General features: G+C 41.0%; 1 protein-coding gene across 1 annotated transcript in view; it reads right to left on the bottom strand.

The window, feature by feature from the left end:
- Window positions 1-14,500, bottom strand: part of PLS3 (plastin 3) — a 95,396-nt gene extending 80,896 nt beyond the window's left edge. The window contains exon 1 of the mRNA XM_079765350.1: window positions 14,370-14,500. The gene's annotated coding sequence lies outside the window, so the exon portion shown is untranslated. The remainder of the gene's footprint in view (window positions 1-14,369) is intronic.
- Between the last annotated feature and the right edge of the window lie 489 nt (window positions 14,501-14,989).

Below are 14,989 nucleotides of genomic sequence, written 5' to 3'. Positions count from 1 at the left end.
GGACTTAAGCAACCATCAACTTACCAGTAAAATAGTTGCTATAACCATAGCTTGGTGTATATGAAGCACATGGTAATCACAAACTAAAAATATACAAGAGATATATGAGAAATAAAGAAAAAGGAATTGAAGCACAACACTATAGAAAGTTAACACATGCAAGAGAATAAGAAAGGAACAGAGAAGAACTATAAAAACAATCAGAAAACAATAAAATGGCAATAACTACATACCTATCAATAATTACTTTAAATGTAAATAGATTAAATGCTCCACTTGAAAGAGGAATGAATAAAGTGTTATCCTAATATATAAAAACCCTGGTTTCCTCATGACCAGAGGCTCGACCAACCAGAAGTCAGTCCTGCAGTCAGCGCTGGGTTGCTGTGGCAACCCAGCGCTGACTGCTGCAGCTGCAGCTGCAGGCCTGGTGACCCAGCACTGACTGCTGAGGGGGCTGCAAATCAGGCCCGGAGAGAAGCCTGAAGAGAGAAGCAGGGTCTGATCCATAGCCGCACCTCCATTTCTCTCCAGGCCTCCACTGGGGCTGCTCATCAGCCCCTCCTTTCTGATTAGGCCCCATTGATAGGCCCAGAGACGCTGATTGGCATAGAAACCAATGAATCAGAACCAAATCTGGGTGAAGTGTGAGGAACCACAATGGCTGCCTAGGAGGCGGAGCTTTTGACGCTGATTGGCATAGAAACTGACCAAATCAGAACCAAATCTGGGTGAACTGTGAGGAGCCAATGGCTGCCTAGGAGGCAGAGCTTTTCACGCTGACTGGCATAGAAACTGACCAATCAGAACCAAATTGGCCAGCAGAGGAGGGCAGTTGGGGGCAAGATCAGGCTGGCAGGGGAGGGCCATTGGGGGTGAGATCAGGCCAGCAGGGGAAGGCAGTTAGGGGTAATCAGGTAGGCAGAGGCAGTTGAGGGTGAGATCAGGTTGGCAGGGGAGGGCAGTTAGTGGCGTTCAGGCAGGCAGGTGAGTGGTTAGGAGCCAGTGGTCCCAGATTGCGAGGGGGATGTCCAACTGCCGGTTTAGGCCCAATCCCAAGGGGTCACCGATTGGAGAGGGTGCAGACTGGGCTGCGGGGAACCTCCCCCCCCCCCACTTCGTGCACGAAAGCCACTAGTATGTATGTGTGTGTGTGTGTGTATATATATATATATATATATATATATATATATATATATATATATATATATATATACTAGAGGCCCGGTGCATGAAATTCGTGCACGGAGGGGGGTTGTCCCTCAGCCCAGCCTGTACCCTCTCCAATCTGGGACCCCTCAAGGGATGTCCGACTGCCCGTTTAGGCCCGATCGGGCCTAAACGGGCAGTCGGACATCCCTCTCACAATCTAGGACTGCTGGCTCCCAACTGCTTGCCTGCCTGCCTTCCTCATTGCCCCTAACCGCTTCTGCCTGCCAGTCTGATCACCCCCTAACCACTCTGCTGCCAGCCTGTTTGCCCCCAACTTCCCTCCTCTGCCGGCCTGGTTACCCCTAACTGCCCTCTCCTGCAGGGTTGATCACCTCCAACTGCCCTCCCTTGCAGGCTGGGTGCCTCCCAACTACCCTCTCCTGCTGGTCATCTTGTGGTGGCCATCTTGTGTCCACATGGGGGCAGGATCTTTGACCACATGGGGGCAGCTATATTGTGTGTTGCAGTGATGATCAATCTGCATATTACTCTTTTATTAGATAGGATAGAGGCCTGGTACAGGGGTGGGGGCCAGCTGGTTTGCCCTGAAGGGCGTCCCAGATCAGGTGGGGGTTCCTTGGGGCGTGGGGCAGCCTAAGCGAGGGGCCTGTGGTGGTTTTCAGGCGGGCCACGCCCCCTGGCAATGCAAGCAGAGGCCCTGGTATCTGGAATTTATTTTCCTTCTACAATTGAAACGTTGTAGCCTGGAGCAGAGCCAAGCCTGGGGCTCCCTCCAAGGCCCGCAGCCATTTGTTTTGGGGTTATAATTGAAACTTTGTTGCCTTAAGCGGGTGGGCCCAGCCAGGGTGTGTGGAAAGCTTTGCTTCCCCTGTTGCCGGCGGCAACCCTGGCCTGCTCTCTCAAGCTCCATTCTGCCGCCATTTGTTTGAATTTGTTTACCTTCTATAATTGAAACTTTGTAGCTTGAGTGGAGGCTTAGGCCTGGCAAGGGCAGGCAGAAAGCTTGGCTTCCTGTGTTACCTAGGAAACCTTGCTCTCTGTGGCTGTAGCCATCTTGGTTTGGGTTAATTTGCATACTCGCTCTGATTGGATGGTGGGCGTGGCTTGTGGGTGTGTCGGAGGTATGGTCAATTTGCATATTTGTCTATTATTAGATAGGATATATATATATATACACACACACACACACACACACACACACACACATACATATGCAATGAAATATTACTTGGCCATAAAAAAAGAATGTAATCTTACCATTTGTGACAGCATGAATGGACCTAGCAGATATTATGCTAAGTGGAATTAGTCAGACAGAGAAAGACCAATACCATCACTTAATATCTGTAATCTAAAAAACAAAATAAATGAACAAGCAAGACTAAAGCAACTTCATAGATGCAGAGAACAAAATGATGGTTGCCAGATGGGAGGAGGCTTAGGTGGCTGGATGAAAACAGTGAAGGTATTATAAGAAGTACAAATTAGTTATGGGGATGTAAAATACAGTTTAAAGATTTTAATCAATAATATTGTACCAATTATACATGGTGTCAGGTGAGTGAAAGATGTATGGAATCATTTTGTAAGTTATATAAATGTCTAACTACTATGTTGTACAGTTGAAACTAATACAATAATATTGAATGTCAACTGTAATTGAGAATAAAATTTTTTTAAAAAATTAAAAGTTAAAAAATTTTAAGTGAAAAAATACTAATATGTCCCAATTTCCTCTTTAACTCTAAAGTCAAGCAGTTCTTACAATAAAAGCGCAATCCATACCCTTTACCCATGACCATCCTTTTAAAATCACTAAAGGAGAAAGAAAACCAAGGAAGGCACTTGCTTTGCTTAGTCTTCTTATAGGTTTGCATCATTATGTATTTTGTTCAAGGTGACTCACAGGTTACTGATTTGCTGATTAGTATTTCACAATCTAATCTTATAAAGATACAGTGAAATATTATTCATCCATAGGAGAGAATTAAACTTATTATCCAGCAAAAAATTATTCATGACCATTTATTTTTCACTCTTTCAAATGTATGTAGGGAGACCTGGTGTGTGTCAGGTGCACTGTGAGCAAAATAGGAGAATGGGACCTCCTTGCAGGGTTTATTTTCCTTTCCCCCCAAAATACAGTTGTCTCTATGGTACATGGCAGGAATATAGTACTATTGTCTTTGAAGAAAACCATACAGCACAGCAGACATAGTACATCCGAGCACAGTACATTCATTCAATTCTCTCCCACCAAAATGAAACAATGATCAGATTTGGAATCCTGGGTTTTCCTGCTCATTTTAAATTCTGTAACATTCAAGAAGTTCAAGGCAGGAAATTAAGGTATAGCTAGACCTGTAGTTACTTACTACTATCCGTGAGTCAGATAAAACAACAGAATACTGTACTATAGAAAATATGAGAGCTACATGTACAAGTCAATGGTGAATCAATGTTTTTAAGAGCTTCTGCATACATGGATATTTCCACAGCTGCAAAACCAACTACTGCAGAAGTACATGCTGAGCACACATTTACAATTTAGTAAAGCTGGAAAGAATTTTATTTTTGTAAAAACGAAGTGGGGTGTGGCTCATTTTCTTGCCAAAGGGCTATTTTATTCCAAGACACTAGTGTCTGCTGACCTTCATTTATAGGCTGAGCAATGTTCTATTTAAGTAAAATTAACTCATTGTGGGCACTTTTTTAGGATGCGATAATTATTGCAAAGAAATAACTATGTTTAAATTTGATTTGTTCTTAGTTTAGATTTGATTATATTGGGTTATAAATGAATGTCTTTGTTGGCACAGGTTTAAATTTAGAAATTATTTTATGTTCAGAAAAGAGGCGGTGAGAGCGTGTGAGGGAGTGTGCATGGTGTGAGCATGGGTGTGAGACAGTGCGCAGGAAAAAAAAAAGAAAAGAGGCCATATTTAAGTTCATTTTCTGCATATCAGGATATTTTTAGGTTTCATGAAATCAAACATTACTTTTGTGTTTTTCTCTTTTACTAGATTGCAGAAGTATCATCGATCTTTGTAGCTCTAGTACCTAACCAACTTCATTAAACTTTTATTTAGTTGAATGGATGAAATCATTCCACAGACTAAGGTATTGTCTGTATTACTATCCTTGGCTAACTATTACTCCATTTGCAGTTTGTACTTTCTCAATATATACTTGAGAACTTTGGTAATATTTTAAAGTTTTCCTGAGTTTTACATCTATTTATAAATAGATTACAAACCTTCTTTTACATAATACATATTTCAAGGTACTTGACATATCAGCCTTCTGCTTGGTTTTACAGAAATTTTCTGTGGTTAGGAAAGTTCTCCCCCTTCTGCTAGCCCTTATGAATATAATCTAGTTTGTTTTTTAATTCCCCCATATGTTTTTCATTGATTCTAGTGAGAGAGGAAGAGAGAGGGAGAGAGAAAATGGGTGTGAGAGAGAAATGTCTATTGGTTGCCTCATGCACACGCCTCAACCCAGATATGTGCCCTGACTGGGAATCGAACCCATGACTGTTTGGTGCACAGGGTGACACTCTTAACCTGAGAAAACAGCGCCTAGGGCTTTAGTTGTCCCCCTCCCCCAGAGGTCCAACTAACGCTAGAATATTTGGATTTAGCGCATGACACCAAATGCATGGGTTAATTTATATATTTAAACATGTAAACCTATCAATATTACTTTTTTGCTATCTACATTTAATGATAACTTGGCTATATTTGTTTTTAAATTACCATAATACAAAAAAAATAAAATTTTAATTATTCATAAACACTTGCAAAAAAAAAAGAAAAAATGATTTCACTGTAGCTGTAAACCGGAGATCCACAAACTACTCAAAATATATATATTTTATTTATTGTCTAAAGTTTTACATGTCTCTTTTTTCCCCGACTAGCCCCCCCTCCTCAAAATATTTCTTGAATGTGCCAATGTCCTTTATCATTTCCTGGTTTTTCTCTTTGAAAACTTCCACTGGAAGAAATAATGGGCATCATAAATTTATGATTAATATGTTTTGGACTCATCCATTTCTAAAGGCTACATGTCATCTTGGAAAGCTATTAATTTAATTTATAACCTTCTGCCATCTCCAGCATTTTTATGTTTTTACTAATTGATTTTATCTTTTCTCCCATTTTTTTAAAGGTAAACTTTCTAGCATTCACATTTTTATGATTTCTACTATTGTAGAAACACTGAAGAACTTAAAGCATTTTTTCCTCCCCCCAAAAAAGTATTACTTTTCATCCTGATCTAAGCTATATTTGTTAATGGCCATGAACTTATATTGTTATCTGCAATGTATTAAAAGAGTCATATTTCCAATTTTCTTCTGAGGGCCAGTTGTTTAGACTCTTGGATGGCATGTCCTCACAAAAGAATAAATTAAATAGTAAACAGCTTTCTGAGGTAAGCCAACCTGGAACTTTGTTAAAAATCCTTCACATTCACAATGAAAAGCAATTGAAAGCAGTAGCTTCACAATGCCAGTATAAAACAGAAAAAAATAAACGATCTTATTTATCTTATGTGGTGACACTTAAGGAAAAGCGGTTTGAATTAAGAGAACAATGAAGAGGTAAGTACATAGATGTACACACCTAACAAAGATCATATCTAAGGCAACATTAACTGACTGGTAAATGGGAACATTTATTAAGTACCTACTAATATGCGAGTTTCCTTATAAATGTTCTATTTGATTCTAAGGCCAATTATGTGACAAGAGGTATCCTCATTTTATAAATGGAGAAATTGAGATCTGGAGGACTTAAAAGAACTTCCACAATGTCACAGAGATATAAAATAAAGCTATTTTATGCTAAAATCCACTCTATGAAATATAGTATGTATATGATACCCCAGAAAAGACAAAAGGAGGTGGTTAGAGAGAGTTGTCAGGTCAAACGAACCTTCCAACATGGTCCTTAGTGAGACTGCTGAAGTGCGGGGAGGAGAAAAATGTCAGGGTAGGTCTGTGAAGCAGCATGTTTAGAGAGGCATATGCAATGTACACGGAGCCATTGGAATAAACAAAATATTTAATACAAGTGTTTGTAATATGGGGAGTCACCATATACTGAAACTAGGTACAAAGTAAGTGGCAGCATCAGAATTTTCACAATTGAATTTTTGATTAATAATATTATTTAAGCAACCTGAATGAAATAAAGTTTTAGTTTATTGAGTGATGGCAAGAGACCAATAGCCTGAGATTAAAGAAGCCTATCAACAAACAGTCGTTTAACCAACTCCAGGATGAAAAGTTTCTGTAGAATACTGAAGGTTTATGATTACAAATAAGCTCTGTATGCTTTTTAAAAAACAATATTTTTATTGATTTCAGACAGGGAGAGGGAGAGGGAGAGATAGAAACATCAATGATGAGAGAGAATCATTGATTGGCTGCCTCCTGCACGTTCCCCACTGGGGATGGAGCACACAACGCGGGCATGTGCCCTGAGGAATCTAACTCGTGACCTCCTGGTTCATAGGTCGACACTCAACCACTGAGCCATGCTGGCTGGGCTAAGCTCCATATACTTGAACCAAATTTTATAGCAACCTGAAATCTACAGGCAACTGAAAAACAAACCTGTCTCCCTTCCTCCACTAAGAGCTACGTTTCAAAAAATAGAACTTCCTATGATTGTATACCGCACAGGATTCTACTTCATCCTGCTTTGCACCTGTTAACTAGATCAGAGGAAACCAAAATATTTCCAAGACATATACTTTACCTAAACCAGGTCCAGTTTGGTCAGTATGACACGCTATATAAAGAATGGCTTTTTTTTTTGTGCCACTGTTTGCAATCAAGGCTCTTTTTGCTTAAGCCAATGTTTAACTTCCAGAGATTGTCAAAGGAATTCATGTTTAAAAACAAAACTTCTTGCAATTTCTATGTATTTATCTCAAAGAAATAATCAGTCGCAAAATGGTTCTTGCCTAAGGAAGTTCCCTGAAGCCCTTTCTATAAGATATGAAAATAACATAAACGTCCAACAACCTGGAATCAGTAAAAAAGATTATGAAATATCCATTATATAGACTACCATCCAGTGATTTTAAACTTTTAAAAAAATATTTGATTACATGAAAACATGTTCAGAATGCAGTGAGAGAATGGGATAAAACTGTATGTGCTATATGATCCAAATTGTAAAAATAAATAACTTTCTCTAGACACAGGAAATAGATAAAATATATAAAGAAGTGGTAGATGGTACAATTTTGAGTAATTTAAATTTTCTTATTTATAAACCCTGTTACGTTTTTCTTTATGATTTTTATAATGGCCTTGTATTTCTTTAATCCAAAGTAAAGTGATTAAAAACATCTTAAGTATGCACCACTTAGGACACTTTTCTTAGTTTACTTTAGTAACCTTTAGATGACTAAATCATACATACTGACTTTTATAGCAACAGAATATATCCCAGGAACCATTTCCTGTCATTTTCACCTCTGAGAAAACACTGTTCAGTCTATAATGGTAATTCTCCCTGACCTGAAATATAAGCCCCCAAATACCAAAAAGGACTTTAAGAAATGGCAAAGGAAAATGTGCAAGCAAATTAAGAAATACGGGGAAAAAGCTTAAAAATTATACTAATCTCTGAAAGACAATGTATCATTCAGTGTGAATAAGAAAACAAAAACAGATCCAGAGACAGAGAAACATTGATCAGACCATCAAACCTCAGAGGGAAGGTAGGGGAGGGTGGGGGTAAGGAGGAGAGATCAACCAAAGGACTTGTATGCATGCAAATAAGCCTAACCAATGGACACAGTCAACAGGGGGGTGAGGGCAGGAGTGGGGGAGATGGGGGGGTAATGGGGGAATAAGGACACATATGTAACACCTTAATCAATAAAGAAATTTAAAAAAATGAAAATGTCAATCTGGCCCAGCCGGTGTGGCTCAGTGTTTGAGCTTCGACCTAAGAACCAGGAGTTTGATGCCTAGATTCCTGGTGGGGGCACATGCCTGGGTTGTGGGCTCAAACCCCAGCAGGGGACTTGCAGGAGGCAGAATCGATGATTCTCATCATTGATGTTTCTATCTCTCTCTGCCTCCCTCTCTGAAATCAATATAATATATATCATTTAAATGTCTATCTGAGTGCACACTATGTAATCAGAGCATGTAATAGAGAATGCAATAATATCAATATTCAAAGCTATGATACTACCCCACAAATTTTATTTTATAGAAAGTAAAAACTTTAGCTTAGCCAGTGTGGATCAATGGTTGAGAGTCGGCCCATGAACCAAGAGGTCAGGGTTTGATTCTTGGTCAGGGCACATGTCCAGGGTGCTGGTTCAATCCCGAGTACAGGGTGTGCGGGAGGCAGCCTTTTAATGATTCTATCTCATCATTGATGTTTCTATCTCTGTCCCTCTCCCTTCCTCTCTCAAATGAATAAAAACATATTTAAAAAATAAAAAAAAACTTTAAAAGAAAGTAAAAGTTTTTAAAATAAATATATATAACAGTTTAAGAGAATCAGTTATATTTTCAGTGAAGACAACAAAAAACTTGCTATCAATATTTTAAACCAGAGATGGTAGAAATCAGAGCTTTGACTTAAAAAAAAAAGATTTCTGTTAGCAAAAAAGAAGCTATTTTTCAGAACTAGTGCTATGATACCAGGTTATTTTAAAAGTCCTTTAACCCAGGGCTTCCTGCTTATTTCATTTTTAAAAAATTTTATTTTTTCTTCCAACTTATTTTCATTTTAATTAACTACTATCACTTTAAAAGTGATATTTTAACAAATGTCATCAAACATAATTTTAACCAAAGGAAAAAAAATGCATAACTCAAAAGAACAACAGTTAAAGAACCATCATATAATTGGCAAAATTACAATAAACATTAAAAATTAATTCCAAATTAACAGATTTGAGGGTAATGGGTGAAAATGGCCCATCTATAAAAAGAAAGACAATGACCCATTTAGCCCAACACGTTTGTTTTTCAAGTGAAGATTTATATTAACTTTTCACCTTTTCTGTGTTAATGATGGCACGGACCCTTAAATATACAGATTATCTTTATTATGCGCGTTTGCATACTTGCATGTTGTCCTCCAATTATAAGGAGAAACACTTGATTTTTCATGAGCAATTTTACACAAAACCTCCTATTACAGGCAATCACAAAACTAAGAATGAAGCATGATTAGCCAACAGATTCTGATTTGATTAATAATGAACATCAAAACACTGCTCAGTAGTCCTTGAGAAAGGTCTACCACCTGTGGTAGCCTGTGAAAGCCACCACCACATTAATGGCTTTCACAGGCTACTTGGCACAGTAGAGGGGATAAAAATATAAGAAAGTATTACGTATAGGTTTTTATTCTCTTGTTATCAACCATTTCTCTTATTTTTCATTATAATATGTCTGGCTTTATTTCTCCTTTGCTCATGAAATTGGATGGCTGGAGAACTTTTACAGACAAGTACAAATGTGGCAAGACATAAGTGATGAGAACTCTACCATTTCTATAAACTCTTATTAAAGGTCTAGTGTTTCTATGATATACTACTACAGTACTTTGAATTTATATAGCACCTGTCTGCTGAAGAGCCAAGGCTTACATAGCTCACTTATCCTTTCAGCATGCCTGTGAAATACATAGATTGGAAACAGATGGCTAACAAATAAAGTAAAATCCAGATATGAACAGAGAACTTCCAAGATTTACTTAAGATGGGCTATCTGTCCAAACTATAGAGGACTAAAAGGCCCTGGATTCCACACTCAATGCCTTTTTCAATTAACAACACTATCTCCTTTCTATCAAGCAAATTTCTACACTGGTAGGAAAAATTAAGTTTTCTCGTAATATAAAATCAGTTGGTTTAATGTGCCAAAAATCCTTGTTAAGAAATGATATAAAAGGTACATCTATATTTTAAAGAACTAACATTAATCCTGGAATAAGCCAGTGGTGATCATCAACTTGCCAACAGGTTATTTAACTTGGTTCAATAAAGTTGCACTGAAAGTTGAAAATTCAAGTGATAAATATAACTAAAATAAGCCAGGCTCTAACTATTTGAAAAAAAAAATCCCAGGAAACCAAAAACCTTGAGCTATGCCCTCATTTCATAAATGAGAAAATTCATGGTGTCTGGCACATGTGTGTACTCAATGTTAGTTATCAATATAATAATTTTAAATGGCTTTCTCAAGGTCAAACTATGAGTCAGTGGCAGAGCCATGTCTAGAATCCAGTTCTTCTGAAGCCAATTCCCACATACTTCCCCGCTAGTATTTTCATTTTCATTTAACCAGCAATGCTTTTCATCCCTAAAGCAGTTTATACTCAGTAATATTTGTCCTTCAAGTGCTAAAAATAAGGCAAATTCAATATTAAACATATTGAATGTTTTGAAACTGCCTCAACTCCATAACTACCTACAAGATGGCTCAAGTATTATCCGATCTTTTCCTGAGGCTGACATTTCATGATTAGCCAAACCATAACTTTAACCAAAGTTCTCTCATAGCTAAAAACAGCTAGTCGTGACCACTGGTGTCTAAAAGAGCTTCCAACAGTGTAATGTATCCAAAAAGCTTTTGAAACTTCCAACACATTGAACATACGTTAAATGTTACATCACTCCTTAGGATAATTTATACAGACTCAGAGCATGATCTAGCTGTTTTCTTCTAAACCGAGTTTTATTATTTTCACAGATCAAATTTTCCACCCCCTGGATTACTTTTCACCAAAAAAGAAATTACCATATGAGCCAGTACAAAATGATTCTAAAAACATACCCAGGTTGTCATGTATAGATAGACGTTCACTTGTAATTTTATACCAGCTACTTTTGGAATCTGTACTAAATAGCAAAAACAAACAGTTTAACACACATTCCACCTAGATTATGCTATACCAAACACAATAGCAAATTTATGAATTTATCATATGTGCTAAGAATATTATGTCAGTAAATTCCTTGGAAAGGCAAGTAGAAATAATGCCTAAGACAGAATATGGAATAATGAATAGCAAGTGGACTTTCTTCCTTTTCCCTGTCAGTTTCCCCAAAAATAATCACTTCAGTGCTCAAGCACCATGGCCAAATTATCTTCCCTCTTCTTTCCTGGTTCGGCGCTCAACCGCTGAGCCACACCAGCCAGGCTGTACTGTCCTTTTTGAGGTTAAATATTTATTAGAAGTTCAATCTAGAGCCCTGGCCAGGTGGCTCAGTTGGTTAGAGCGTTATCCCTATCTGCCAAAGTTGCGGGTTTGATAGGGAAACAACCAATGAATGCATAAAGAAGTGGAACATCAAATCGATGTCTTCGTCTAAAATCAATCAATAAAAAAATTTAAAAAAGAAATTCAATTTAAAATTATATTGTCATCTTACTTCCACTGGTGGGAAAGGGTTGTTATCTACTAGTGTAGTTAACTCCAGTAACTGCAGGTGCATTTTAAACCCATTTCCAGCTAATGTGTGCCCCAAGGCTAGCCCTTGGGGTCAGAACTATGTGCTTAAAGTAATTCTAGTTTTTAGGCTCAGAAACCCAAGCACAGCAGGAAAATGAAGTGCTGGAGTCAATCATAGGTTGCTGCAGTAGACAAAGGGTTTTTGGCTAACGCATACAAAGCCAAAATTTCTTAATGTTCCCAGTTTCATTTTTAGCTGCCCTAGTTGTTTTCAACGCTGCATCCATTTTTGTGAATAAGTAAAGCTTTTAAACTCATGACCTCAGAGATTCCTCTGCCCATTTCTATACTCTGCAATATATAATCTGAACACCAAAACTGCCACGTATTTCCTACAGCAACCATAATTTGGGCCACAAGGGCGGGTAATGGTCAAGATGGGAGTTGTTTCAGCGCCCTCTCATTATTCTAACAAACTTTTGACAGGCAAAGACCCAACCAAATCAACTTGTCAAATTTTTTTGTCCACTGTTTTTGTTCCTGATTTCTTTTTTTTGAAAGTGAAATCCTTTCTTTATATATATATATATATTTTATTGATTTCAGAGAGGAAAGTAAAGGGAGAGAGAAACATCAATGATGAAAAAGAATTAATTGATTGGCTGCCTTCTACACACACCACATTGGGGATTAAGCCCGCAACCTGGCATGTGCCCTTGACTGGAATGGAACCCGGGACCCTTCAGTCGGCAGGCGGACGCTATATCCACTGAGCCAAAACAGAACACTACAATTAGAATATAGGCCAGACCCAGGAATATGGACAAAGCCTTATTTTTTTAACATTATCTTAGAAGATATAGCTTCAAATCCATCAGTTAGAGATGAAATAGGGTATGAATAAAATAACAATTTTCCTAGAAAATAATTAGAAATTTTTTAAAATTTAGAAAAGCCGTCACTAGATTGAAGGCTTATGGTGGGGGAGGGGGGGAGGTATATGTCCCAGCACAAACATATCTCAAACCCTTATTTTAAAAACCATTCCTGTTTTTATTTTAGATAAAATCTGACCACTAAATTCCCTCTCTGTGCCCCTCATTCAAATTCAAGTAGAATTCCCTTGAGTAGAGGCTAGTTCATACTCCCCTCCCCTTTTTTAAGGCTGTAGTTTTTGGAATTCGGGCTTCAGCCATTACATTCCAATCTTAAAGTCAAAAGAAGTCATGTGACCATTACCCTAGGGGTATCAGACTTTGGGCACGTGATGGCTACTGGCATGTGTGGGACTCCTACCACTTCCTTGGAATTCGCTGTGAATTGCATCTCCAGGATCAAACTTAGGCTTCCAATCACATTGTGACATCCAGCTAAGTGGAGTAGTGCTTACCTCTCAGTAGTTTTTAACTTCAGCTACGTTTTCTACCTACTGTGTGGCCAGCCAGGCTTTCTTCCCCATCCCCCATCCGTCCTAGCAGGCCAGGCACCCAGAGCATCCTGTCTATCTGATCCTAAAAGGCAAGGCTCTCCAACCCAGTTAGTTCTAAGTTCAACCTTCTGCAGCGGTAGGGATGTAATACACAGCAGGTGAGGAGCAAGAAGCACCGAGTACGGCATTAACCCCACTCCATTTTCCCGGCTGGGATCATCTCCTGCCCTGGAGTGAGGCCAAAGGAGCCGCCCGCAAACGAGAGCCAGAGCAGCAGCGGCGGCGGCGGCGGCAACTTTGGAACTGGCGAGAAGCCGGGGCGGGGGTGGCCGGCGTCCCCCAGCCTCTCTTTAGAGCGCTTCAGGATAGCGGGTGGAGAAAAGTAAATACCGGCAATTGCAGCTGATGGGGGGAGTGGGGTAGTACCCCCCTCCCACAGTCTCTAGGGCTGTGCCTTCCAGAGCACCCCGAGAGGTCCCTGGCTGCCTCGGTCCCAACCGCGCGCACGGGCTACAGAGCCAGAGGAGCTGCTGAAGGGAGCCGACGGGCGGCGGGGGTCGGGGAAGAGAACAGAAAGGTACTGCCCCGAAGGCTTGGGAGATGTTCGGCTACTGAAAGGGAAAAAGTGCTTACTCATAGGGAGACGCGGTGCGATCACAACGCTTTCGCTAAGGGCAGGGGAAGCAGGCGGACAGGACGGCGGGCCACAGGAGCCTCGTCCCCTCCAGGGGACGCGGTACCCCCAAGCGCCCGGGGGCGGCGCGAGCCCGCGAGGTCACCCGAGGCGGGCGAGCGGGGGGCGGAGGCGTCGCGGGCTGTGGGCTCCAGGATTTCCTGAATCCGGAGCGGGGCGGGGGTGAGGGTGAGGGTGGGCGGGGGGGGTGCTGGGTGGTGGCAATAGCTGGAGAAGGACGACAGAGGGAAGTTAGGAGCTCGATTTCCACTTCGGGGCCATGGCCACGCTAGGGAAGAAGGGCAAGTGCTGGCGTCAGGGAACTCCAGCTCAAGGTTGGCAACAAGTCGAGCAACTACTGGGGAAGAACCTTCTGTATAGTGAAGAGCATAAAACGTGCTTGCGGCGGGTGCTGGTCTAGGGGAACACTGTCACTCCCACCCATCCCTGACGATAATGAACGCCTAGGCACCCAAGGGCTAGAAAAGAGATTTTTGCAGCCCCCCCTCCTCCTGCCCTCTGTTCCCCGCCCCCCGGGCGAGGCACGTTCCTACTGAGGTTCCGGGAGATGCTCTACCCGAACCCACTCCTGCCAACGCCCCGGCACACCCCTTGTCCTGGTGCCCTCCGGTGCCGACGATGCACTTACCTAAAGTCGCAGAGTACCGGATCTGGCCCGACCGCCTCTGACCGACGCGCTCAGACAACTTCTGCCTCTCGGAATCTTTGCGGCTGCGGTTCTAAAGCCAGCACTCCCTCCCCTCCAGCCAGCCCCTCCGCCCCTGGGCCGTCGCTATTGGTTCGGGTGGTGCTTGCAGGCGGCCTGGGAACCAGGAAGCCGATTGGGCCACGAGCCTGTCACATCAGCTGGGTGGAGAGTTGGGAGAATAATCACCGGGACCGGCGCCCGGGAGCGATTGGGACAGGAACCGTGTGGCTGGGATCTGAGATTGGTCCCCCGCGCCTGCTTCTCTTTCTCCCTGACTATGAGATTAGAAAAGTCCACAGTGTTCAAAAAAATCTTGAGGAATAAATGAAAAGATGGGAATGTCGAGAACGAGAGTTTGAATGCCACCAAACTCCTATTTAAGTCTATGGAGGGTACAATTTCTCCCCGAAATCTTGAAGAGAATGTCGGTATGGGAAGGGACATTTCTAGTAGTTTTATTGGCTCTAGTCAGGCAAGGTGCGGAGCAGCGCAGAGGGAAAACCTCAGCAATTCTCCCTTTCTTTAGGAGGTCTGGGGAGCAGATTATGGACAGGACGGGG

The sequence above is a fragment of the Cnephaeus nilssonii genome (assembly GCF_951640355.1).
Source record: "Cnephaeus nilssonii genome assembly, chromosome: X".
NCBI classification, from domain to species: domain Eukaryota; kingdom Metazoa; phylum Chordata; class Mammalia; order Chiroptera; family Vespertilionidae; genus Cnephaeus; species Cnephaeus nilssonii.
Note: the sequence above shows the minus strand (reverse complement) of the source record. Positions and strands in the feature narration are given on the sequence as shown.